The sequence below is a fragment of the Martes martes genome (genome assembly GCF_963455335.1).
Source record: "Martes martes genome assembly, chromosome: 15".
NCBI classification, from domain to species: domain Eukaryota; kingdom Metazoa; phylum Chordata; class Mammalia; order Carnivora; family Mustelidae; genus Martes; species Martes martes.
Window position 1 is genome coordinate 35,250,354 of NC_137903.1, and position 26,874 is coordinate 35,277,227.

Sequence of the window (26,874 nt, forward strand, 5' to 3'; positions counted from 1 at the left end):
ATTTCCTTCTCTGGGCTCTGCACTAAAAACTGGTCTCTCTGCTTTTAAGGACCTCATATCTACCCACGGAACAACTCACCGCCGGCACCTGCTGTACAAGTAATCTTTCACTCATGCCCCTACAGGGGAGCAGAGGAAGGATGGACAAGAGGCCCCTTGTGGCAAGACTGAGTTGTAATCAGCAACCCACAGGATTTAGGGAGCCCTAGCTGTAGGACTAGCATGGTACCCACTGCCCGCCCAAAGAAGCTGAGAGTCTAGGGCTCAGCAAAGTCTCTGTAAAGGGCCATTGAGTAAGTATTTTCGGCTTTACAGGTAGTACAGTCTCTGCTGGAACTACTCAGCTTTGCCACTGTAGCCTGAAGGCAGCCATTGGACCTTCCAAGGAAAGGTGGGGACTGTAGTCCAATCAAACTTTATTTATGGACACAAATATTTGAATTTTATATCGTGTTCTTGTGCCACAAAATATTTTTGCATGAGTCACAAAACTTTACTCTTTTCTTTTCAACCATTCAAAAATGTGAAAACTGTTCTTAGCTCACAGGCTATACAAAAACAGTCCATAGACCAGGTTTGGCCCATGGACTATAGTCTGCCAACCCCTGGTCTAGACAGGAAAAAAGAAAATAAAATCCTGTTGCTTATAACTCAGGCTTAAAATACGGTGCTACAGACTCGTTCTCATAGCTGTTCATGGGAGGTGGGAGGAACTAGACTGGAGCTGTCAGGAAGGCGTTGGGGAAAAGGCAGGACTGAGGCCAAGGGCTGAGATGGGATTGAGGGAGAGGGGTGCAGTGGACTAAAGGAAGGAAGGGAAACTTCCCCAGCAGGAGCAGTAACAGTAGTCATGCTCATAGCAATAACGGCATCTTACTGAAATACAGGATGGAGCAAAGCCCAGCTCCTAGCGTTAATTTAACCTTCAGAGCAGCCCTATTAGGAAGTAAATTTACCCCATTTCAAATGGGGAAACCAAGACTCAGAGGGCTCATAATTTGCTCAAATATGTACAGTCAGTAGCAGAGTCAGAATGTCGGTAGGCTGCCTGCCTTCAAAGCCCACCCTCCCTCCCCCGCTAGATTCCACACTTTGATCTAGGTTCCCTCCCATTTCCTAGGATCAGATGCAGCTCTGTCCCTGGTGTGCCTGTATTCATGTAAATAACCATTTCCTAAATACACTCAATGAAAAATCAATTACATAGCAAAGTGGCGGAGGTTTGGATAAACAATCTAATTGTTCCCTCTGGGGCTGCTGGCTGAGCAATCCCTGCAGAGAGAAGAGAGTTAACATTTATTAAGAACTCCACCTCAGGCACTGGAAAGGCATTCCCTTCCTCCTTGCCAGGAATGGGTCAGAGCGCCTGGGTCCAAGTCCCTGCAGCATCCCAGGGACGCTGCTGGTCTCTTAGACCATCGTGGTAGGGTTAAATGACAACCCCATGTTCAAAGCCGACCTCTAACCAAGGCAAACCCAAGATCTTGCCCCCCAGGAGTGCCTGCCAGGTGCCCTACTCAAAGATGAACACCTAGCTGCCTTCCTCTGATTGACTGGATTATACCCCTCCAGGAAGGCCGCCTGATTACACCCCAAATTGTCCCATAGGAGTTCTGTTCTCTTATGCTTAAAATTTTGCAATTAGACTTTTCTTCTTTTGGGTCCAGACACTGTCCCTAGTTAACATACAAACATACCAAGAAGGTGTGTTCCATCAAACCTTACCAATCTTTAATACTTGACCATGAATTTGTTTTCAAAAATTTTCAACGGGACAGTCATTCAAACTGAGTAACTGGACACAGATGTAGAATCTGGGTTGAGGGCGTGGTAGGCAAAGGTTGAAGACAGGGAAGTGGCCTCTGGCAAGGGATACACTGAAAGGAAGGTATGGTGTTTGGAAGCACTGAACTTGCATGGGCTTTTCATTTCTTTTTCTCCCCACCCCACCCCCAATAAGCTATTACCATGAGTCATTACTGTGAGCCAGGCATGGCGGGTGGCCGGTGATGCCTGAAGAAGTAAGACACGGTTCTTAACCTGAGAGTCAAAAATAATTACAACTGTATACAATAAATGCTGTAGGAACACAGAAGCACATTCATCAGTTCTGGGGTGAAGCGATCCAAGGTCTGGCCATCTGACTATCCCAAGGTCTTGGGATAACTGAAGGAGCCATGAACAGAGAGTTCTAATCTGGGTTTTGCTGTATATGTATTCGCTGTATCATCTTGCATGAGGACTTTCCTCTCTGGGGGCCTTGGTTTACTCATTCATTGATTCACTGATTCATTCATTCATTCATTCAACTTTGTGCCAGTGTTGTGCTAAGCTCTGTGGATGAATACTGTGACTACATAATAGATACTATTTCTACTGCCTTCATAGGTTTTGTAGTCTACTGGGGGAAACAAACATGAAAGAAATAATTGCGCAGATAATTTCCCAATAAAATGATGAAGCTGGTCCAGACCAGAGGCTTTCAACCCTGGTTCCAGATTAGAATCAACTGGGAAACTCTGGGAAAGAAAATAAATGACTGTCTGGACATTATCCCCAAAGATTACAATTCAAACTCGGAGGGCTCTGGCATCGATATTTTTGTAAGTTCCCCCAAGAGACTCTAAAGTGTGTTAGAAGGTTGAGAGCCACTGAGCTAGACAATATCTAAAACTTCTTCCTGATCTAACATTCTATTAGCCTCTTATATTCTACAGATAATCTAAGACATATATGTGTATTTCTGTGTATACATACATGCGAGAAAGAGAAACAAAGGTACGCAGAGATAAAGAGAGAGAGAGGTAGACATAGCAAGCAACCAAGACATGTAGCATGTGAGTAAAGATGAAACATCGGAGGCCAGTGGGAAAATAACACACATCAACATTTCCCAGACCTGGTCTAAGGAATGTTCAATCAGATATTCGTGTAGGCACTATTTGTCTACTCAATATTCTTTCTTCTTCCGTTATAAAACTCTGATTTAATTAGGGCAGCCAGATGCCCAGCTCTAAATTCATTTGCCAGCCTCCGTGGCAGCCACATGTGACTGGTAAAATGCCAACAGGAGTCCCGGGATGGAACTTCCAGGAAATCTCCTTAAGCGGGGAGATGCGCATCCAGGAGCATATCCTTTATGCCCTTTGCCCTTCCTCCAACTTCCTGACTGGAACAAGGGTGTGATGGCCAGCATGTTATTGGTCACCTGGACCCGTGTCTTGGAGGATGGAAATAATGAACTACGGATATCAGAGCCAAGAAATAAAAGCAGCCTGGATTCCAGATGATATCATGAGGTCACAATCTCTTGGACTGCCTACTTCTGGATTTCCTTGACTTAAAATAAAAACTTGACTTTGTTTAAGTGACATATCAGAGATAATTTGACTTGGGTACAAGCATTCTGGGAGGCGGGTGGTGGGGGGGGAATCCCCTTCAAATAAGTCTGAGAACTAATGCCTCCCACATTATAGTTCCCCACCTTGCCTGTCAATACTCCCATTGCACATTTGTCCATATTAAAGGTTCCTAACAAAGAAGCCTATTCACTTTACCTAACTTGGCATTTCAAGACCTGGCTTTCCCCACACGCCCCTGCACAACACATATACACTCAAGCATAGCACATAAACCATCTCTTAATATTGCATTAAGCTAATCTTTTTCAGTGCACTGTTTGAGAATCTCTAACACAAATGCATCAATATTCACCTGTTGAATTCCAGAATGCCTAACATCTGAGCATCAATACAAAACATCAACCAAGTGTTTCATATCAGATGTCACAGAGAAATCCATTGTATGTTGTTTTTTTCTACTTAGTTGTTGGTGCATGAGGAGTCAAAGTCATAAGTGCCCTGCTCAGAAGCACCTCCAACAACCCAAACCCAAAATGGCCATGGTGAGTTTTCTCCCTCCAGCTGTCCGTTGCTCCCAGCTTGTCTTCTGCTCTCAGCTCCATGATGTGTTACCAACCTGTGTTTCCCACTTTGGCCCACTACCTGGAATGATTCTAGAAATGCAAACAAAAATCGGAATTGCCCAAGAACTAGCTTTCAGAATGAAGCTCTGTTCACAAAACCATTTCTCCGGCAGACCTAGGAGAGTACAAATCACCCAGCCATTACCTTCTCCTTCATGATAACTAAGTATGAGTGTCCATGCACCCAAAGCCTGACTAATTTAGCCTTGGCATTTGATTTGGGCATTTCAAGAGTTCCAAGGAGGTCACCTGTATCTTTCCCACTTAAACTCCTATAACAGTTAACAAGTCCTTTCATTTCATAAAAAGCTTAAGCTGAAAAACATCCTGTGAAAAGGAACACTTAACAAATTCACCAGAAGTATAAATTCCTGATGCTCCTTCCTAAGAACTGATTTTGCCAGTGGTGGTTCTCCATCCCTTTACTTTTAACCTATTTGTGTCTTATATATAAAGTAAGTTTTTGTAGATGACATATTGGGTCTTGCATTTTTTTTGTATCCACTCTGACATCTCTGTATTTCAATTCATTTACATAGACTACTTAGATTTACAGTAATTACTGATGTAGCTCGATTAACATCTACCTCTTTTTCAAGTGTTTGCAAAGGTTATACAGGTTTTTTGTTTCTTGTTTTGTTTTTTGTTATTTTTCTGTCATTTCAGTTTTTTATTTTATTTTTTAAAGATTTATTTTTTTATTTGAGAGAGAGCTGGAGAGAGGGGCAGAGTAGGGGAGAAAGAGTATCAGGCAGACTCCCCTCTGAGCATGCAGCCTGATGCAGGGCTCAACCTCATGATCCTGAGATCACTACGTGGACCAAGACCAAGAGTTGAACACGTAACCAACTGCGCCACCCATGTGCCTCTCTGCCATTTCAGTTTTAACTAAGTATTTTGCAGGATTCCATATTCTCTCCTCCTTTAGCATGTCAGTTATATTTCTTTTCAAAAAAAGTATTTTTGGCAGTTGCTCTAGAGTTTGCAATATACATTTAGAACACACATAAGTCTACTTTCAAATATCACTATATCACCTCATTGATAGCATTAAGTTCCTTCTAACAGAGGATTCCCCACTCCTCCTCTGTCTCTTACAGCATTGCTGTGGTTCATTTCGTTAGTCATATACTGTAATCACCCCAGGCATTGTCACTAGTATTACTCTGAACACTTATCTATCAGATCAATTGAAAATAAGAAAAATAAAAGATTTTATTTTACCTTCATGTATTCCTTCTCTGATACTCATTCTTTCTTGTTATAGATTCAGTTTCTGACCTATCATTTTCCTTCTCTCTGAGAATATCTTTTAACATCTCTTTCAGAGCAAGTCACCGGCAATGATTACCCTCAGCTTTTGTCTGAGAAAGCCTTCGTTTCTCCTTCACTTGTGAAGGATAATTTCACTGGATGTAGACTTCTAGCTTGGTAGGGTTCTTTTCTTTCAACATTTTAATTATTTCGCTGCTCTTTTCTTCTTTGTATGATTTCTGGCATCTCCCTATTAATTCTTATCTTTGTTCTTCTACAAGAAGGTACTTCCACTCTCCTGGCATCTTTCAAGATTTTCTCTTTAGATTTGATTTTCTGAAGATTGAATGTAATATACACAGGTATACATTTTTTAATATTTATCGTACTTACGAGCTTCCTGGATCTGTGGTTTGATACCTGTCATTAATTTTAGATAAAATTCCTGGTCGTTATTACTTTAAATATTTCTTCTCCTTTCTCTCTTTCTTCTTCTGACATTCGATCGTGCATGTTCCACTTTTTGTTCCACTGGATCAGTGTTTCTCAAAGTATATTCCCTAGACCAAGAGTGTCAACCTAACTTGGAAATTTGTTAGAAATGCAATAATCAAGCCCCTCTCCAGCCCCGGCCTGCTGACTCAGAAACTCTGGGGGTGGGGGCCAGGAATGGAAGTTTAATCAAGCCCTCTGCATACTAAAGTTTGAGAACCACTATACCAAAACAGGAAAATGAGCACTAGGACATTCAAAAAGGGGCAATACAGAGAAAAGGGAAGTATAACAACCGAAACTATTTAGTGTGTCTCAGAATTGTGCCCTTAATATTCTGCTTTATCTATCAGTGATATTCCTACTGAAGTTTTTCATGGCTTAAATGAGGCCTAAAAGAAAACATGGGACTAACTCCAAATGAACTGCCAGCCACTTTGCCTCCTTTAACTCTGTTCCCAGCCAGTAGCTCCCAAATCAGGCTGCATAGCTCCCTGAGAGCTCAGTTAAAATGAACTCTAGGCTGACAGATCCAGAATGTCCAAGGTTTGAAGCCCATAAGACTCTATTTTAACATGAGTCCCTGGGTATCCTGACTCAGCTAGTCCATGACCTGGCAGTAGGGGACCACTGCTAGAGCCCTGGAACTAGACCTATTGGCTGCTCTTCGTGAAAGCCCGGTGGGGCCCCTTCTCCCAGCCAATCCTGATATACCACGGCCATATTTAAACAGCCTGTGCTTCATCCTCTCTCCCTTCCTCTACCCCTCCTTTCTTCAGGTTGACCTAGAGTCTTTCACACCCTCAGAGATGGGCTCCAGAGCCAAGAGCTGAGTGCTGGGTTTCATGGGACACACCCACTCTCCTTTGATACCATCTGATACAGAGTGTAGTGCTCCCAGTGACATGGGCTAAGTCACTGATCCCATTCCCACCAGGATGTAGCCCTTTCTTTTCCTTACACAGACCCTCAACCACACTGAGGTCAGCCCATGGAAATGTGGCCCCACTCGTAAGTTCTAACTAGTTACCATGGTACCACAAGTTCCATAAAACCTGATCTTGCCCTAGACCCCAGTCAACAGCTAGGTGCTCTGCTTTTACGAGCTCTATATCTTAAGGCTGTTATCTGGCTCCATGCTCCAGCCTTGTTCTTTTCAAGAGACTGCATACGAGGGCTGTCCTTCTGCCTGTTTACAAAGTATTCCAAACATTCGTCTTTCCAGATTCCTAAGACCCTCTCATCTGTTGGGACCCTGCCACTTTACTGGTGCCAGTGGGCTCTGGGATCATTCTGGGGGTCCTTGGGCATGGGCTGGGCTTGCTTGTCCAGATAGTTCCACATGTCAGTATGAGAGGAGAAACTGGACCTTGTGGACCCTGGCCTGTCCCTCCTGATGGACTCATTCTAAATCCCAAGACTCCAATCTTTCCTTTCTGCCAGGGCTGATGGTAAGGCAAGTGAGGCATCTAGGAGGTACTAACTCCCAGGGTCAGACAAGCACAAGGTCAGCAACTGAGAGCAACTCACCTGACCCTGGTCCCAGCCCTGCTTCCTGCTCCAGCTTGCCATGAATGAATGCTCCAGGTACCAATGCAAGACTAAGAGTGGGACACAATCCCAAAGCTTCCATAAAGTTATTCAGCCAAAATTCATTATATAGCCCTAGCTTATAGGCACAAAGAAGGCAGAATCCCTACCTGTAAGGAACTCAGCATAATAGGGAAAGAAAACATGTCAATAGAAATGGTAATACAAGGCTGGTCAGGACAAGTGCTAAACAGAAGTATAGATGGAAGGGCAGAGGAAGTGGGATTATTACAATGAGAGACAGAAGAGAAGGCTTCAGGAAGGAAGTATTTTTCCCAGGCCCTGGAAAATGTGTAGACTACATCTAGGGAGAGAAAGTGGGAAGGTAAAAGCAGGTAGAAAATAGCACGAATCAAGGTGTGGTGTGTTCTGCACCTAGCAGGTGGCTGGCATCATCAGAGAGTTAGAGATTTGGAAAGAACAATGGGAGATGAGGTCTGAAGGAAAGAGGACCAGGTGGTAGAGAGCCTTGAATAGCCTGCGAAGGAGTGCTGGCTTCCATCTCTGGGACATCCTGGAAGATTTTGGAGGCAGGGACAAAGTAATTAGAATCAGCATCACGAATCAAGAATCAGAAGTTGGGGACAATGAACCAGATCAGCAGTGGGAGGGACACCTGGGTGGCTGAGTCGGTTAAGCATGGATGGAGCCCCACATCAGGTTCCTTGCTCAGCGGGGTGTCTGCTTCCTCCTCTACATCTGCCTCTCTCCCCACTCGTGCTTGCTCTCTCTCTCTCTCAAATAAGTAAATAAAATCTTAAAAAAAAAAAAAAAAAAAAAGACCAGCATGGGAGAAGCAGTTGCGAAACTGTTAAGGACAGCTGCCAAGCGGTGTCTAATTTTCTAAGTCAAGTGCATCAAATGCCAGAGGCTGGAAAAGTGGGCCGCACCCGGGAGCCAGTCTTGATAGGCACCCATCAATTCCCAAGCATCAGCCAAACCACAGAGCTCTGCCGAAAAGGAACCTAAAGCCACCAGCCCAGATGTTCTGCAGCACAGAAACATCCAGAGCTTCCTTTAGGACGTGGCACACGAGATGGGCCCACTAGGCTTTCTGGCCTGCTTCCTGGGGTACACTCAAGCTGCTGCTGTTTTAACATGCCCCTGTAGGGAAGAAAATCTCCTCTTTTGAGTCAAGGAAGCAAAGCACCTACCTCATCTGGTTTGGGGGGTTGGGGATTAAGTGGCCCCATCTATCAGAACCCCTAAAGAAGAATGCCCAGGTAACCTGTAAGCTCCCTTCCTGCCCTATCAGTCTGGTTTGGGGATTCCATGACTGTCAGAAGCAAACACTGCAGACTGGTTCTTGTAGGATTCCTTGCTGTAACAATTCCTGTGTGTCTACTACAAACAGACCCCTGTTGAAGGTTACGTTTCTCAAACCCCCCCAGCACTCCCAAGGCCAGCCACTGACTTCTCTCATCTGGACCACTGCTAGAATCTTCTGCCTGGTCTTCCTGGTCTTAGTTTTGCCTTCGCTTCTCATTCCACATTTCACAAGGAAGCCAGAGGAGAATTTCTAATGCACATCAATCTGCTCAAAGCACGTTCCTGCTTAAAATCCTTCCTGTGGCATCAGTGATGCTCTCCAAGGGCTCAGTGGGCCTTTCCTGCCGCTGCACCGCGACCTCTCCAGTCCCGGCTCTCGCCAGCCCTCCCTCAAACCCTAAGCTCAGCAATTCCGGTCCCCAAACACCCAAACTCGCACCCACATCTGGGCATCTGCCAGATGGCTCTCAGCTGTCCTTGCCTCGGGCAGCGCTGGCCAATAGGAAAAGGGCAGGAGAGTGCAAGCCACTTCTGCCATCTCACATTTTCTAGCAGCCACACTGGAAAAAAGTGGAAAGAAATGGGTAATCTTATCATTAACAACGTGTTTTATTTAACGCGTTCTATCCAAAATGTTAACACTTCAGCACCTAATAAACAATTAAAATATTGAGATCGTTTACATTCTTTTTTTAAAGTCTTCAAAATCTCATGTGTTTTTAAACTTACAGCACATATCAATCTGGACTTGCCATCTCTTCATGTGCTCAACAGCCACGTATAGCGAGTGGCTGCCATATTGGATGGCACCGGCCAAGCACATTCTGCTTCAGCTCCACCCAGGACTCCATGCCCACTGTTCAGGCCCCAACGGGCAGAAGGGGCACTACCTCTTGTGACCAGGTGCTCTCCTCAGTGCTCCCAGCCTCTGTTGTAACTCTCATCTCAGTTGCTAAAGCCTGTGTTCCAATCTGAATCCAAGACCGTAGGCTCCATGTGGGCAAGGACCATGTTGGTCTTGTCTGCCATTAAACTCCAACACTGAGCCCAGTAGCAAACCCAGGCCATATGTACCACACCAGTGTCTGCTGAAGGAAGAAGCATGATCTCATGTGTCCTCTCCCATCACTGGTAGATACTGAGATGCTTTCAACATTCCTTTGAAGATTCCCTCTTGCCTCACCCCCCCTTTCTCCACCATCCACATGTACACACATGTGCACACACAACACACACTCATACACCTTCACACTTAAAAACACTCTTGTTCTCTAACACATATACACTCAAACCCTCCCATGTGTGCACTCACCATACACTGAAACTCTCTCACACAGCCTCGCACTCACAACTGAGACATGCTCGTGCCTACATGCGTGCACACACTCACGTGCATGTACACCTGCACACACTCAAGCACACACATACACGCTCACATATAACTTGCATTCACACACATTGAAGAGGTTGATGAGAGGCCCAGAGAGGTCTTTTATTTGCTTGAGGTCACACAGCACAACTGAGGAAGGCCTGGAATTATATCCCAAGGTGACCGTTCCCAGCAGGCAACCGTGCTGCCTTTCCCTGGGCAGGCAGGACCACCTAGGGAACAAATGTGTCCGGGCGCATGAGTAGCGACTCCTGTCTGCCACCAGCCAGCAGCTGATGGCAGAACCAACAGTGAATTAAGTGCCTTCCTGGGCTCGCATGCTGGTAGGACAGGGCTCCCTGGCTGCCTCAGAGAGAGTCACTGCTGATCCCCAGGGCAGGCAGAACTTTGCTGACACAGCAGCGGGGGAATTCGTGGGCACTAGCGAGGTCCCGGCACTTCATCGTCCCAGAAGAGCAGTGGGTGGAACATCTCCACAAGAAATCAGATCACCCCTCGTCTCCTTGAAAGGAAGCAAGACATGCAGGCTGAGTGCGGGAAGCTATAGATACTGCCCTAAAGCAGTGGTCTTAAAATTAGAACACACGCAGTTGTACTGTGTGACCCAAGCAATTAGAAATCCTCTCTGAGCCTTCCACCAACCTCTGCAATGTGTGTGATTTAGTGACTGTAGGTGCGTACGGACATGAGTACGCGAGTGTGGGAGCGAGCACGGGGCTGTGTGGATGCCATGTACGTTTCAGCATGGGAGATTTGCTGAGTGTATGTAAGGGTGAGGGGTGTGTGAAGGTGCATGCTGTGTGAGTCTCTGAGTGCATATATGTGTGTGAGTGCAAGAGTGCAAGTATGAAGGTGTATGAGAGTGGGAGTACCCGGTGAGTATGAGCTTGTGAGTGTGTGTGAGGGTGTGGGTGTGGGTGTGGGGTATAGATGGCGGACAGAGACGTTGCATACAGTAGAACTTTCCAAGGGGATTGCGGACGGCGCTAATTTAACAAGTGCAGGCTCTCAAATCCCACCCAGGCTACTTCCTGGTGTTATATGGGTTTCCTTTTCTCCTTCTGCCCCCTCTTAACTGCCCTTGTCCCATGTTATAAAAGAAAGATGTTTCCCTTCCTCTTCCCAACCTTACTATGGTGTACTATTCTAGGATGTAAAATCCTTCAGGGCGCCAAACAAAAAGGACAATTAAAAATATTGTTTTGGGGCACTTAGGTGGCTCAGTCACTTAGGTGTCTGCCTTGGCTCAACTCATGATCTCAGGGTCATGGGATTGAGCCCCATGCAAAGCTCCCTGCTCAGCGGAGGACCTGTTTTCCCCTCTCCCTCTGCCCCTCCCCCCCAACTCATACACGCTCTCTTTCTCCCTCTGTCTCTCAAATTAATAAATAAAACCCCTATAAAATTTTTTAAAAATTATTTTGGGGTGAGTCTCCCTATTGATGACTTAGGGTGCAATTAGCCCACTTTGGGACTTCACTCCTTTCCTGTTTTGCCCATTCTTTAGTTAGGAGAAAGCCACATCCTTAGTTAATTGGCTTTCATAGAAGCAGTCTTTAATACATTACCGAGTACGGGCAATGGGCCTGGTGGTAATTTTCTGGTAAGGATGTCATGTCTGCATTCCTCAAGTCCTGTCAAAGAATGCATTGCTTCTGACAGAGTCTGAGGAGAAGAGAGAAAAGACAACACCGTAAGGAATAATAAAGACTAAAAACGCCTCCCCATGTTAAACATAAGCAATCCTTTTCAGCTCTTCTCAATATGTGACCTTAGGAGGAACAAAAAAAAAAAAGAAAAGAAAAAGAAAAATCTTTGAACAGTCAAACGAGGATGGGTTTGCTAATTCTTTTAAACACAACTGAAATGTTTTCAGGGGCTACTTAATTTGACAAGTTGTACCGAATAAAACCCACGGATAAAAATTTTATGTGATTACTTTTGAATGCAATATGCATTATTCAATAGGTGGTTAAAATCTATTTTATCAAATAACGAGGTATGTATTCCAATTACAATCCATCCTGCAACTATTTTATCTCATGAAATGATTAAAATTTTTTTCCTCCTACACCGCCTATTAATCAAAAAAACAAACTAAATACTAGCTGCTAGACACATTTATTGTCAGCAATATATACCTTTCTCTTTTGTGAATATGTGGGAAAGCTTATCTCGATGTCTAATGAAATTAAAGGAGTTAGTTCTGTGTTTTCATACAAGGTTCTTATTTGATTATTCCCAAAAGTCAACTCCAAGGTTTAGTACACACATGTGTGCACATTCGCCTAAAAATGACATATCTTTTATCATGTTTTTTGTTCCATAAACAGCTTACAATTCGGGCTGTATGTAACATTGAATTATGGAAACTAAGCAATGAGAAACATAGATTTATTCTTGCTTTTATAACTTATCATAAAATAGATTAATTATATCTTTCATGATTTTAATCTTGACTGCTTCTAGTAATCTTTTTTATAAGATTAGAAGTAATCCTTCTTATGGTAGTTTTCATAATATTCCTCAAAATACACTGTAATGTTGATCTAAATTAAAAATTTAAGTCAGACTTTTTCTTAGAGAAGTCAGTCTGATTTGCAAACTGGTTTGACAAGGAAGACTGGCTTTGCTAAATGGATTATGCACAGGCATTTTCCATAAATTGAATGAGCTAAATCTGAGTTCTAAGATTTGACAAAAAGATACTTAAGCATGTAATAAAATAAAAGCATTTTTTTTTTTTTAATGCACTGGGAAAGTGGATTGAAATCAACACTATTTTAATTTTCCAATCCTTTCTTCATAAATTGGATTAGACAAGGTAAAAACATTAAAAATGCAATTAATGGTCTCTGAATACATTTTACAAAAGGCTTTTTGGATATTCCAGAAATTGAGAAAGTGAATTTCTCTTTCAACAAAATTGAAGGAAAAAAATCATTTTTGATGATGGGCCACTGTGTAATCTAGGGCACTGAACCCAAAGATAGTTCAAATAATTAGTAAAGTTATCACAATAGAACATTCTGTGTTCCTATCAATTTGTTCAGGTAAGATTGGTCACTGTTCACATCTATAAAAACAAAACAGGTAAGTTTTCCAAAAAGAATAGATGTGATGTTGGACCCTTCCTTATTCTGTAGTAAGTGATATTTGTTATCTAATTGGGGGAATCATCTTACTTTCTTGAGAAATATAGTCCCAATACATTTTTTCTATTTAATTTAGCATTTTAAAATGTTATATTTGTTATTTTGATTATCTGTACACTTATAATAATTATAACAATCACCCATTCAAGAAGTAATTTTAACATTTGAACCATATGGAAATGTTTTAATATTAACATTTCTCATTTTACACAACATTGTGTGTGTACGTACACTACTGAATTACACACTTAGAAATAGATGGAAGGGCATCTGGATAGTTCAGTCAGTAGAACATGCAACTCTTGATCTCAGGGTGGTGAGTTCAAGCCCAACATTGGGTATGGAGCCAAATGAAAAAAAAAATTGTTAGAATGATAAATTTTGTTATGTGTTTTTTTTACCATAGTTAAAAATATTTTTTTTAATTTTCTGATATACAGACATTTAAGAGGGGTTAACACCTATTCTTTCTAACCTGTTTCATAAAATAGAAAGGGCAGGAAAACTTCCAAACTCATTCTATGAAACCAGCACTACATTGATTCCAAAACCAGAAAATGATCCCACTAAAAAAGATAATTACAGGCTAATATCCCAGATGAATACAGATGTAAAAATTCTCAATAAAATACTAGCAAACTGAATTCAATAACACATTAAAGAATCATTCACCATGATCAAGTGAGATTCATTTCTGGGCTGCAGGGGTGGTTCAATATTCACAAATCATTCAATGTGATACACCACATTAATAAAAGAAAGGATAAGAACCATATGATCCTATCCATAGATGCAGGAAAAGCATTTGAAAAAATATAGCATCCTTTCTTGATATAAACCCTCAACAAAGTAGGGACAGATGAAACATATCTCAAGAGCATAAAAGCCATACATAAAAGCCCGACAGCTAATGTCATCCTCAACATGGAAACCTAAGAGCCTTTCCCTTACTGTTAGGAATAAGACAAGGATATCCACTCTGACCATTACTATTTAATGTAGTACTGGAAGTCTTTGCCTCAGCAATCAGATAACAAAAAGAAATAAAAGACATCCAAAACAGCAAGGAAGAAGTCAAACTTTCACTATTTGAAGACAACATGATACTCTATGTAGAAAACCCAAAAGACTTCACCAAAATATTGTGAGAACTAATAGATGAATTCAGCAATGTTGCAGGATATAAAATCAATGTGCAGAAATCTGTTGCATTTCTATACATCAATAATGAAGCAGCAGAATGAGAAAACAAGGAATCAATCCCATTTACAACTGAAACAGAAACAGTAAGATATTTAGGAATTAAACTAAACAAAGGGGTAAAAGATCTGTATTCTGAAAACTATTGAACACTTATGAAAGAAATTGAAAAGGACACAAAGAAATGGAAAAGCATTCAATGCTCATGGATTAGAAGAACAATTATTGTTAAAATGTCTATATCACCCAAAGCAATCTACACCTTTAATGTAATCCCTGTCACAAGATCACCAGCATTTTTCACAGAACTAGAACAAAAAATTCTAAAATTTGTATGGAACCACAAGATCCTAAATAGCCAAAGTAATTCTGAAAAAGAAAAACAAAACTGGAAGCATCATAATTCCAGACTTCAAGCTCTATTACAAAGCTGTAATCATCAAGACAGTATGGTACTGGCACAAAAACACACAGATCAATGGAACAGAATAAAGACTCAGAAATGGACCCTCAAGGGGCGCCTGGGTGGCTCAGGGGGTTAAGCCGCTGCCTTCGGCTCGGGTCATGATCTCAGGGTCCTGGGATCGAGCCCCGCATCGGACTCTCTGCTCAGCAGAGAGCCTGCTCCCCTCTCCCTCTCTCTGCCTGCCTCTCTGCCTACTTGTGATCTCTGTCAAATAAATAAATAAAATCTTTAAAAAAAAAAAAAAAAAAAAAAAAAAAAGAAATGGACCCTCAACTCTACCGTCAACTAATCTTTGACAAAGCAAGAAAAAATATCTAACAGAAATTTCTAACAGAAATATCTAACAAAAATATCAACAAATGGTCCTGGGAAAATTGGACAGCCACATGTAAAAGAATGAAACTGGACCATGAATAAACACTTTCTAAAAGAAGACATCCAGACATATTATAGACGCATGAAATATGTTCAACATCACTCAGCATCAGGGAAATACCAATCAAAACTGTGATGAGACCACCTCACACCTGTCAGAATGGCTAAAATTAACATAAGAAATAACAGTTGTTGGCAAGGATATGGAGAAAGGGGAACCCTCCTGCACTGTTAATGGGAATGCAAACTGGTGCAGCCACTCTGGAAAACACCTTGAAGTTTCCTCAAAAAATTAAAAATAGAACTATCCTACAATCTAGCAATTGCACTACTAGGTATTTACCCAAAGGATACAGAAATACAGATCTGAAGGGGTACACACACCCTGGAGCTTACAGCAGCATCATCAATGAGCCAAGTGTCCACTGACTGATGAGCAGATGAAGATGTGGTGTGTGTGGGCTGTGTGTGTGTGTGTAATGGAATATTACTCAGCCATCAAAAGAATGAAATCTTGCCATTTGCAACAATATGGATGGAGCTAAGTGTATTGTGCTAAGTGAAATAAGTCAGAGAAAGACAAATACCATAAGATCTCACTCATATGTGGAATTTAAGAAAGAAAACAGATGAACGTATAGGAAGGGGGGAAAGAAAAAAAAGGAAAGAGGGAAACAAGCCCTAAGAGACTCTTAACCATAGAGAATAAACTGAGGGTTGATGGGGGGGCAGGCTAGATGGGTGATGGGTATGAAGGAGGGTGCTTCCTGTGATGAGCACTGGGTGTTGTTTGTAAGTGATGAATCACTGAATTCTACTCTAGCAACCAATATTGCACTGTATGTTATCTAAAATTTAAATTTAAAAAAAAACTTTTGGGTATTTACATAATATTATATATTGCATACATAATATAATTTCATGCGTAATATTTAGAAAATGCATATTTGGTGACTTTCAAGAACTATCAAACATAAAAACATACAATATGAGAATAATGTAGTAGCATCTCTCTGTGAGAGATAAGAAGAAAAGGATGAGTTTAATGAAATAAAATCTCCTGATGTTAAAGAAACAGTTTGCTCATACGCTTTTTAACTGGATGATGATGGATATCAAATCACGGTGGTTTCTGGATTCCACCGAATACATTTAACAAAGGATAATGGTTTCACTTTAGAGAGTCAATATTTATAATACCCTGAAATTACATCTTGAAATGATTTCAACTTAGGGAGAAAACTGTAGATGTTAACTTAAGGGTGCTTGAGGGGCTGCCTAGATTTTAGGATATGGTGGGAGGCAAGTGAACACATCTGCAGAGCACTCACTGCCTTTGCCAAGGGTGGGGCAAGGGTGGGGGGAATGCCTTTGCCATGTGGTGGGGGGGGGGCATCCTGACCTCAGCAGCCACCCTGGGGCTACCTGGGGCTTGTGTTCTTCTATGCTTATTCTCTCCAGCTTGTTCCTTAAAGGCATTTCTTTCTCCTGGAGAAATCTGTGACCTTGTTGGCCAGAGTTTTCAAAGGCATGGGACCTTTTTTAGCTCTATCCACTCACTCTATGTTACAACAGACTTTCTATTAAACAGGAAACACAGTTGGGCCAGTTTGGTGTTTTTTTTTTAATGCATGGATTGGATGGTTCATTTAGGAAAGAGAGGAGATGGGACCTGTTTGCATATTGAACTTCTGCTATGTGCCAGACACTGTGCAGGGTGCTTTACAGACATCATCTCATTTTTTAATGAGAATAATTAAGGTTATCCTACATAGTTGTTGTTGTTATTATTATTATTACTATTATTACTATTATATTGACCTCTAAGTAGCATACACTGACCTGTAATCTTCACATTAGTGATGTTAATGAATCTTTACAATAACCCTATAAAGGCAGGAATTATGCTCATTCCCATTGTACAGATGAGAAAAATGAGACGCAAAAAATCTTGCAAAGTTAAACAGCCAGTAAGTAAGGTCTAATCACGATGCCAAAGTCCACACTTTTGACCTCAAGCCACACCCACTTAAAATGAAGCTCTCAGAGTTTAAACAACTGGGCAAGATCATAACTGGTATGTACCAGAGGAGTCTGATTCATTCATTCTCTATTTTGTTCCAGAAAGGAATCAAGGGACTGCCGGCTATCTGCAAATATTCACATTTATCTAGAATTCTCCAAGTCCATTATTCGCCTTGCTTCTGTGTCAATTTTATAAAGTGGACAGAATTGATTTTTTATTATAATTATTTATTATAATTGATTTTATTATTATAATTACATAATTACTATCTCTCCCCCTGTTTTTGCAAAAGAGGAAACTAAAATGCTCAGAATCTCTTCTGACTTGCCCAGCCCTGTCAACATTTTCCAAAGTCCTGATCCTCTAGAGTACTTATGACAGCTATGGGAAGGAAGCCATGGCAGCTGGTGTGACACCAGGCCCCCCAGAGCACACAGGGCTTCCACACCTGGGCCAGGGTAGGAAGCTCCTAGTACTCTTTCTTTCATGCTCTTGGATATCCCTAAAGGCAAGGGCTCATAAATGACATGTCCCATCAGGTGGGGACCTCTTTGGCCACAGTCTCACTCAGGGGTCGAAGCAGAACTCCTCTGGGCCTGGCCCCCGCAGAGAGAAGGGCACCCCTGCGGGTCTTGAGGAAAAAGAGGTGTTCGGGGCTCGCTCCTCACTGCCATTCCCTGAATAAGGCTACTTGTTGCTTCCCAAAAGAAAGGTCTTCATTGCACTTAGCAAAAGGGGCTTTTTTAAACTAATTTTGCCCCGGACAATGGTTGGGGGGGGCACATTTGAACCTAATGTAACACTTGTAAAAATCCAAACAGTGCTTTGACCCTGAGAGAAGCAGAGCTCTGAGGGCACCTGCTAACACTGAGAGAAAGGGGACAAGAGACAGGCCAGCTGGAGCTGGGCCTCCATCCACGGGGACCCCCCCTCCAGTTTCCCGCTGGGACTCCCACAATTCCCCTGCTACTCTATTCCCCTGCCCCCGAAAATGGTACACTGCAGCGAGAAATAAATGGTCTCCTAGTGGTGGGGTTTGATATTTTTTAAAGGATTAGAGGGGAAGAAATAGCTTTTGTTTTCTTTTTTCCCAGTTGGCTAAACATGACATCTGACCCACAGGCTCGGGAAACAACCTGACTTGCAGTGTGAGCCGTTAGACAAGACAACAGCCTGGGGTATTCTCTCATGGAATGGGGGAAGCCCAGGCTGTCTTTTCTCCTAAAATCTGTGGCAATCATCAGAAAACAGCAGCTGTCAAAATCGCCTCCTGCCCCCAATGGGGTTGCCAAGCCGCTGCAATCTTTATTTAATTGGTTTATGACTCTTACAACACAATACCAGCCTCTGTCTCATTGTGCCTCACTAGCTAACCAGGCCTGGGTTTTGTAAATATGTTTAATTAAGCTCCAAAAGCCATGACCGTTCTATCTTCTTGGTTACACTCTCCCACCAGGCCAGACACGAGCCAGAACTGAAATAAATACATAGCTGTGCTTCCCTGTCCATCTGCTCCCACTACGGGGTGATGATGCTAGAGCAGGACGGTTCTGAGGGAAGAAACGCCTTCCAACTCATCGGAGGTTTTCTGCTCCCATGACTAGAGGGTGTCTTTTCTGTGAAGAAACGTGAATTAAGAGCTCTAGAGGGAGAAGAAATAAAAGAATATCATTCAAATTTTTATATACAAATCATTCCTTCTTCCAGCCACCCACCTTGTCAGGAATGAGACCTACCTACCAAAAGGAGCAGCCCTTCTGTATGATTCTTTGAACTCCTAGACATAATGCCCCCAACCTTGGGGAGGAGGGAAACCTAAAGCCTGGAAAAGGTAGAAATGTCCAGGGGTGGGTCTAAGAAAGAAATGTACTCCTGTCTGTTCTACAACATCATTCTAACAGCTGTGTGCACATCTGTCTCACCCAATAAACTCAGTGATAGCAGGCCAAGACTAGTATCTAGCTCAGTGCAGGGCAAATACTAGGCAATAAGTTTTAAAGGTGCAAAGTAAGGTAGGCAGGGAGGAAGGAGAAAGGGAAGGAGAGAGGAAAGAAAGAAAAGAAGGATAGGAGGGAGGGAGGGAGCAAAACAGGGAGGAGAAGCAGGTGGGTAAATGAGGAAGTGGGTGAGTGAGCAGATGGGTGGATGAATGGGTGGAGGGATGGACAGATGGGTGGATGGATGGGTGGAGGGATGGACAGATGGATGGATGGATGGGTGGGTGGATGGACAGATGAATGGATGGATGGATGGATGGATGGGTGGGTGGGTGGATGGATGGACAGATGAGTGGATGGATGGACAGATGAATGGATGGATGGATGGATGGGTGGGTGGGTGGATGGATGGACAGATGAATGGATGGATGGATGGATGGATGGGTGGGTGGGTGGATGCACAAATGAATGGATGGATGGATGGATGGATGGATGATGGATGGATAATGTAAAAGGGACTCCACTCACTATTACACAGACCCTATGGCTCCAGAAAACCAAGCCCTAGTTTTCTTTCTCAGGTTGTTCTTTCACTGAAAGAGTGTCTTTCCTGGGAGGGTCCCCAGAAAGCATGGTCAGAGACAGGTTCTGTGAAGTCTGCACAACACACCACCCAAACAACGTCAGCAGGAAGAAAAAAACGCCTAGTCTGTCTACCAGTTGTTTTGAAGACAAGATGCTAAACAACTGACTGCTTAGACTATAGAGGTCATCTTTATTTATTCAACTACTTTGTTTTTGTTGAATTGTGTCCACAGGGCACTAAGCACCCAGAGTAAACAAAACTGCAAAATTAAATCTACCATCTGGACAATTCTAAACATCTGGATATTTGGCATCATGGTGACCCCAACTCGTTGTCTTATGACCATGTACTTATAGCCCAGAGCAGCAGTAGGGCGAAGGAAGAAGCATAAAAGAAGGGTGTTTAGAATGATCGTACATTCTAGAATGTGTAAACATCCAGATTTCAGATACTCTGACCCATTGTCAGGCTGTATTCCAACTTTTAATTTGAAAAATATGGTCATGCTAGATATAGGGGTAAAGGAGAGGGTATGAGGGGAAAGGAGGAGAAAGAGAAAAAAAAAAGACAGGGAAGGAAAGAGAGCAAGGGAGGAAGGGAGCTGCTTGGGGACACGTCTCTGAACAGTGGGACAGGGACAGCTAGAATCACGCAAGGTGCCACATGGCATTTCTGAGTGCCATGACCTCTAAGACCAGCTGGGGCGGTCCTCCTCACCCCAACACAAGACCCAGATAGAAACAGCCCGAGCAATAGCTTCTCTGGCGGTTTATGTTACATCAGTTTTAGCAACGTCCCGCTTTTCCTCACTCCAGCGATGTGAACAGTAAAGGGAGAGTGAATCTCCCCATTCTGCAGAGAAGGGAACTAAGACCCAGGAGGGAAGAGAAGCTATTCAGGGATGAGTTTGAAGAGAGAAAGCCCTCGAAAGAGGAAGCTCCATGCTGCTGGGGACCCTTTCCCGAGGGAGAAGCGCAGAGAAGTCTCAATGGAAGTCATCATTTCCCGGGCGCCACATACACATCAGAGAACAAGGCGGGAGGACAGGGCAGGCTGGAGCTGCTTGGGAACCGGAGATTGGTACACTGCAGACATGACCCTTGGCATACACCCACACAGCCACGCATATGCACACACATGCTATATGTCTTTAAGATTCGTTTTATTTTAAACCGGTAAGGAGAAGCCGATCCTCTCCGCAGACCCTCCGCCCCTGGCCCGCCAGCCTCGCAGCCCCTCTCAGCTGTTGCAGACTAGCTGCAGCGTGTTTCTGTTTGCTGGAATGGGTGATTGATTATAGGAGAGCAAATTAGCTCCCACTGCTTTTAAGATGCATTTTCTCTCTTAAAGAGAAGATGGTGTAAGCAATACTTCTCTCTCCCTACTGCCTGCCCTGGCCCTTGGCTGCTGTCACTGCTGCTTTAGAAGGGCACCCTCGGAAGGGAGGAGGCGCACAGGCTCCCAGAGGCCTCGGCTGCTCCAGTGTGACTCAGTCCTGTACCCACTCTGCCCAAGTCGCCTCTTCCTAGCCCCAGGGCATCTCTCTGGTTACTCCAGGCTATTTTTACCTCTCGCTGTACCAATACATATGAATGCAGCTGCCTAGCACTGCTGGATGAATGAACATACAAATGATGAAGTATAAAGACTAAGGTCTCAACTTAATGAAATAAATTCTCTCTCTGTCTTTCCCTTCCCTCTCCTCCCCCGCCCCCAACCTCTAGCTATGGATCTTGTCACTCAGTTTGTAGTCCCCAAATCAGAAGCATCAGCAATCTGAACTATACCCAGAATAAGCTTGGAGAAGCGCTGCTGTGTGGTCCCAAGCAGAGGCAGGAAGGTAGACAAGATGACCCCATAAGGCCCCTCGCTGCTTTATATGTCTTTCAAATCAAAGAGGTATCAGATTCATATGGTTATGGAAGGCTTAACTCAGGATCATTATGGCCCCAGAGTGCTGGCCTAGGACAAGGAAGGTAGAATTCTACTCTTTCTTCCTCTCTGTTTAGCTCTTCCCGCTGTTCTGCTTCTCCAGAGGTCCCAGCTGACAGATCCAGAGCACAGCATGGCTTTGCTCTAACTAATTGCCAACAGTTGACTATAGCTACATCCGTTATTCAAAAAGCCTCATTAATCTCCTAATGCCATTGTAGCCATGTCTGCTGATGGTGCCTCTCACCTCCCGGCACCTAAGTCCCAGTGGGGCACCCTGGGTCCCTCTGGCAGCACAGCAGTAGGGAATAGCTTCCTTCTCAGAAGGCTAAGCCAGTGTCTAGGGACACGGAGCCAGGCTGATTTAGAACCTGGTTAAGCCCTGCCCCTGGCTGGAGTGGTCCTAAGGAGCCTGACCCAATGATTCAGGTTGGTGCAAGAATGGGTTCTAGTTACCTGGGGGAGGGCTACCTGGGACCTCTTAGATGTGCCGAGCTGCCCTCTCACAGCCAGATTCAGGAATCTGTCCCCTTTTTCTCTTGGGTATAGGAATGGGCTCTTGGAAAACCCTTGCAGTGTGTTTGCAGCCATGGAAGAAATACATTCTAGAAAGCGCATCATGAAGACGTCCTGAAAAACTTTGGAACCTCTTGCTAAGGTCTGAGTTAGAGGCTCAAACGTGCACTTTTTCTATGGTTTGGAGAACATGATTTAAATGTTTTCCTGCCTTTCTCCTCTAAGTTCTGCTCCTGTGGACTTGTCCTTCCAAGACTATAAATTCTTAAAGGATATATTGTGTCTTTTACACCTACCCCGTTTCCCAGTACCTGGCCCTGCAAAGCCATCAGCTACCCACTTAGACCCATGCCTCGATACAGGGGTAAAGGAGAGAGTGCGAAGGAAGAAGGTGAGAAGGAAGTAAAATAGGGAAAGAAAGAGAGCCGTGAGAAGGGGAGCTGTCGGGCACACATCTCTGAACAGCAGCAATGATGAATAAGACCGTTAATGAAGGCTGACACCACCGCACACCCCTAGCTGCTCGGGGACTGTCCAGACAGGTGAGCGCCCCACTAGCCGGAGGGCAGAGGTGGCCGAGCTTCTACTAACCTTTTAATAAGGAATTTTCGGACAGAAAATCTCAAAGCATTATAGAGGCAGCGCTAGTTGTGTAATGCAGGTGGTGGGCGTGTAGGCGCCCATCTTTTCGCTGTTTTTGTTCTTCAAATGAACCGACCCTCTGGCCTCTGTCATTTCCATCAGTATCGTCAAAGCCCAAGTGAGCAGTCTTTTCCCAGAAGGAATCAGAGCAGTTGTTAAAGCAATACTGTCCTCTACTGGCCACAGGCTGCCACTTCTCTGGGACGGCTGTGCCTGGCGAAAGACTCAGGAAGGCAGGATCAGACTGCGGGGCCCCGCCTTTGCTCTGTCCCTCCTGTGTCTACCCTTGGCCTAGGCGCCCCGGGATGGTGGCGGGACCCACCCCGACACAGCAGTGGGCACCAGGACTGACATCCAGCTAAGCTCAGATAACTAAACCATGTATCAGGGCAGCCAATGCCTTTGTGTCTTCATTTTTCTCTAGCACCACTTCCTGAGTATGTGCTTGTGTGAAGCCCAGCGCCAGGGCTGTGCATGGGGCAAAGCTACCTAGACCCAGGCTGTGGATACCTAACGTGGCCCCTCAGAGCCTCCTATTCCTCCTTGGTGAAATAGGGATCATTAGTCTCTTTGTTCCCTGAGGGAAAGAAGGGCTCTAAAGCAGAGTGAGAAGGAGTGCAATAAACCTAGTGCTTTCAGACACACCTGAAAAGAACCAGAAGACACTCACCTTCTTAAAGCAACAGGGAACCCATTTCCAGGTGGTTTGTTGACCTCGGGTAGATACCCTAGGCCTTGACATGCTCGATGCTCACCATTCTGAGGTAGCTGGGGCTTAAGTATCTCGACCAACAGAAAGGGGTAAAGCAGAACGGATCATCCCAAGCAGTGGCCGCCCACGGGGGCAAAGTCCCTGTGTGCCTGGGCCCCCGAAAAAGCATCCGGGATAGGTTAGAGGATGGCTCTCAAACTTGACCTGTGTCAGAATCTCCTGGGGAGCTGTTAAAACCCAGATTGCTAGCCCCACCCCCAGTCTCTGACTCACTGTGTGTGGCGTGGAGCCTGAGAATCTGCATTTCTAGCAGTCCCCGAGCAAGGGGACCAGACCGAGAACGACTGGACTCAGCTGTGCTGTGGCGACAACTCCTGGATTTCAGGGGCTTCCCACCACAAAAGTTCATTTCTTGTTCATGCCACATATGGAGAAAGAGTCAGTGCGGCCGTGCTCCACGCAGTCCCTGCAGGGCCCAGGCTACCCAGAGTCCCTGCCATCTTGTAGCTGCATCTTCGACAGCCTCCGACCTGCACAGCCGTTGTGACAAAGGAAGAGAAAGTGAAAAATCATATTGGGGCTTTTAAGTGCTCAGGCCCGAAGTGATGACAGAAATCATGTCCATTCACATTTTATCGACCAGAAAGCCTCACGTGGCCCTGTGCATGTTCCGGGTAGAAGGCCTCTGTGTCCCTGTGAAGGCAGGTGAACGGGATGTTGGTGACCCTTTGTGCTGACAGACGTACCACCCAAGCATCTCCCCTTCCACTCCTGAGAACACAGGCAATCAAGTACAAAGACGGTGCGGGTTCCTGGGGACATACTCTCCATCTGTTCCATGCAGTCACAGAGTGATGACGGCGGTGGTGGGAGACAACTGCGGGGCCTCCCATGCGCCAGGAACTCTTCTCAGTGCTTTTGTGTCTTAACTCACCTGTCCCTCAGGAGAACCCTCTACGGTGAGCACCACTGATATTCCCACTCTACAAATAAGGAAACTGAAGCAAAGGGTGGTTATGAGGCTTTCCCAGGTCATACGGGTAGTAAGAGACACGCCAGGAGCCGTCACCCAGCCAGCCCGACACAAGAGTCCAAGCTTCTAACGCCTGTTCTGATCCATCACTGTGCGGTTCACTTTATTTCTGAAGAGAGAGTAGGGGAGGCTATAGTGGGAAGACCTGGCTTCTGGGTAAGTCTAGACCTAACTATTCTAAATCTAAACAGCTCTGCAGAGACCATCTCCGCACAAGCAGCTCTCCTGATACACGAAGGCGTTGGCTCGAGCCAATTATGTGGAAATGGGGTCCAGTTCCAACAGGGGGTGTTCAAAGGCCCTCGCTGGTGCCCCACAGCGGCTAGAAGACCGAGCAGGTTATGTCTGGTCCCCTAAAGGAACACAGTCTTCCCAGTAGTTGGCCAGAGAGCAGGAGAAAGGAACAAGACGTTTTTTCCACTTTTCTCTTAGAATTGCCTCCCAGATCATACATGTCCTCCTTAAACGGGACCCTGGGCCCTCCTTACCCTGCCTTCCTTTCCTCCCCCCACCCCCTGAGCCGCTCCCCTTGGCCCTGCTCTGTAGGAAGAGACACTTCGAGCTGCAGTGTCCCCACCCCAAGATCTGGGCATCTCTTCTCACTATACCCTGGTGGGCGAGGGCAGGTTCTCACTTGCCAATCCTACGAGGAGGCTTTAAGTCTTAGCGTAACTGAGACACAGTCGCAGTGAGTAAGGACTGAATCCCTCCGGTTAGAGCATCTACATGGAAAGTGAGCCTTTCTACCACGGACAGTGAGGCTCTCAAATTGTTCATGGGTTAATGCTAATAAAAACTATTTATTCTGTCGTATCAGAGCTTCCCCCTCCCACCACTCCACAAGAAACCGGGAAAGGAGGATTAGAAAAAAATGCACTTGGAAGGGGGAAGAGAAAATTCCTACCTGGACACCTTGGATTCAATGAGTTTGGTTTTTAACTCATCGATGGAATTGGTAGGACTTAACTGCGGAAACGGCCTCTGGCTGAGCCAAGAGAGGCCAGCAGAGGGCGCTGGTCCAGGGTCTCAAAGAGTTTCAGATCCGGAGCTCTGGCTTGGCCCGTCTTGGTCACTTCATATTTCTGGGGGAATGTTAGGTCACCAAGAGGGATCTGTTTAAACCAAAACACAGGATACGTAATGGTCCTTGTCAGTGCATCAGAGGGAGTCGGTCTTTGGCCTCAAAATGTCAGATTTCTTCCCTGGGGTTTACAATCCTCTCATTTCCTGTTTTTCTGAATAGAAGTTCAAAATCTCTTTGGCAATGATTTTGAAACACAACAGTTTTCAAGGCAATCTGAAAAGTACTGGCTGTATTGTTTACACAGCTATCAAAGATCTGTGGTCCGCTCTTTCCATCCATCTCTGTCTCTGTCTCTCACACACACACCCCCATTCACTCAACCTTCACGTTTTCTGCTGAGAGTTCAAACCCTGCAGCCAGGGTTCAAATGCCTGCAGCCAGGGATCTGACCCAGGAGGTGGACGGTTGGTACATACTAATGGGGTGCTCTGATTAGATATTCTGCATTGAAGATCTGCACGGGGAAGGGTCTCCAACCTGCTCAGGGGTGTGCCTCGCACTCCCAAGGCATAGTTCTGCCAAGTGGTGACTGCAGCAATTCTTTCTGACCCTGTCCCCAGGTGGGTAAAGGCACGGAAACGTATCTTTCCTTTCTCGCCAGACTCCCTGTCAGATGGACCAGCAATGGAACTGTGCTTTGAAAAACAGGCAATAAATACTCACCTCTCAGCTAATTCTGACATGGAAAGTGTGTTGCATACACAGCTCCTGGGAGGCACCCCCTGGGCTCTGCCTCCAGATTGGAAGAGCAGAAACGGGATTGAGGGTCTCACACTGTCAGCAAATGCATATCCTGAGGGGGCAGCGAAGGCTGACTTGGGGTCTTCTGGGGCTCTCATCCCAGCCTGCATGCAGGGGAGGCAGGCTAACCCCGATGCTTCCTCACTGCTGCCCTGTCCCGGCGCACGAGGTTCCCACCCCCGGCCTTCACTCCTCACCATCCCTGTGGAGGTGTGTGAGTTTGCTAGAGCTGCTGTGACAAAAGTACCCAAGCTGATGGCTTAAATCCCAAAGGGTTCTCTGTCCCGGATCTGGAAGCTGGAAGTCCAAGATCAAGGTGCTGGTCGAGTTGGTTCCTCCTGGGGGCTCTGAGGTTCTCGCCTCGCTTCTGCTGGTTTGCCAGCAAGCTTCAGTATTCCTTGGCTTGTAGAAAGAAGCACCACCCCAATTTCTACCTTCATCTTCCCATGGTATACTGCCCGTGTGTAGGTCGTTATCCAAATTTCACTT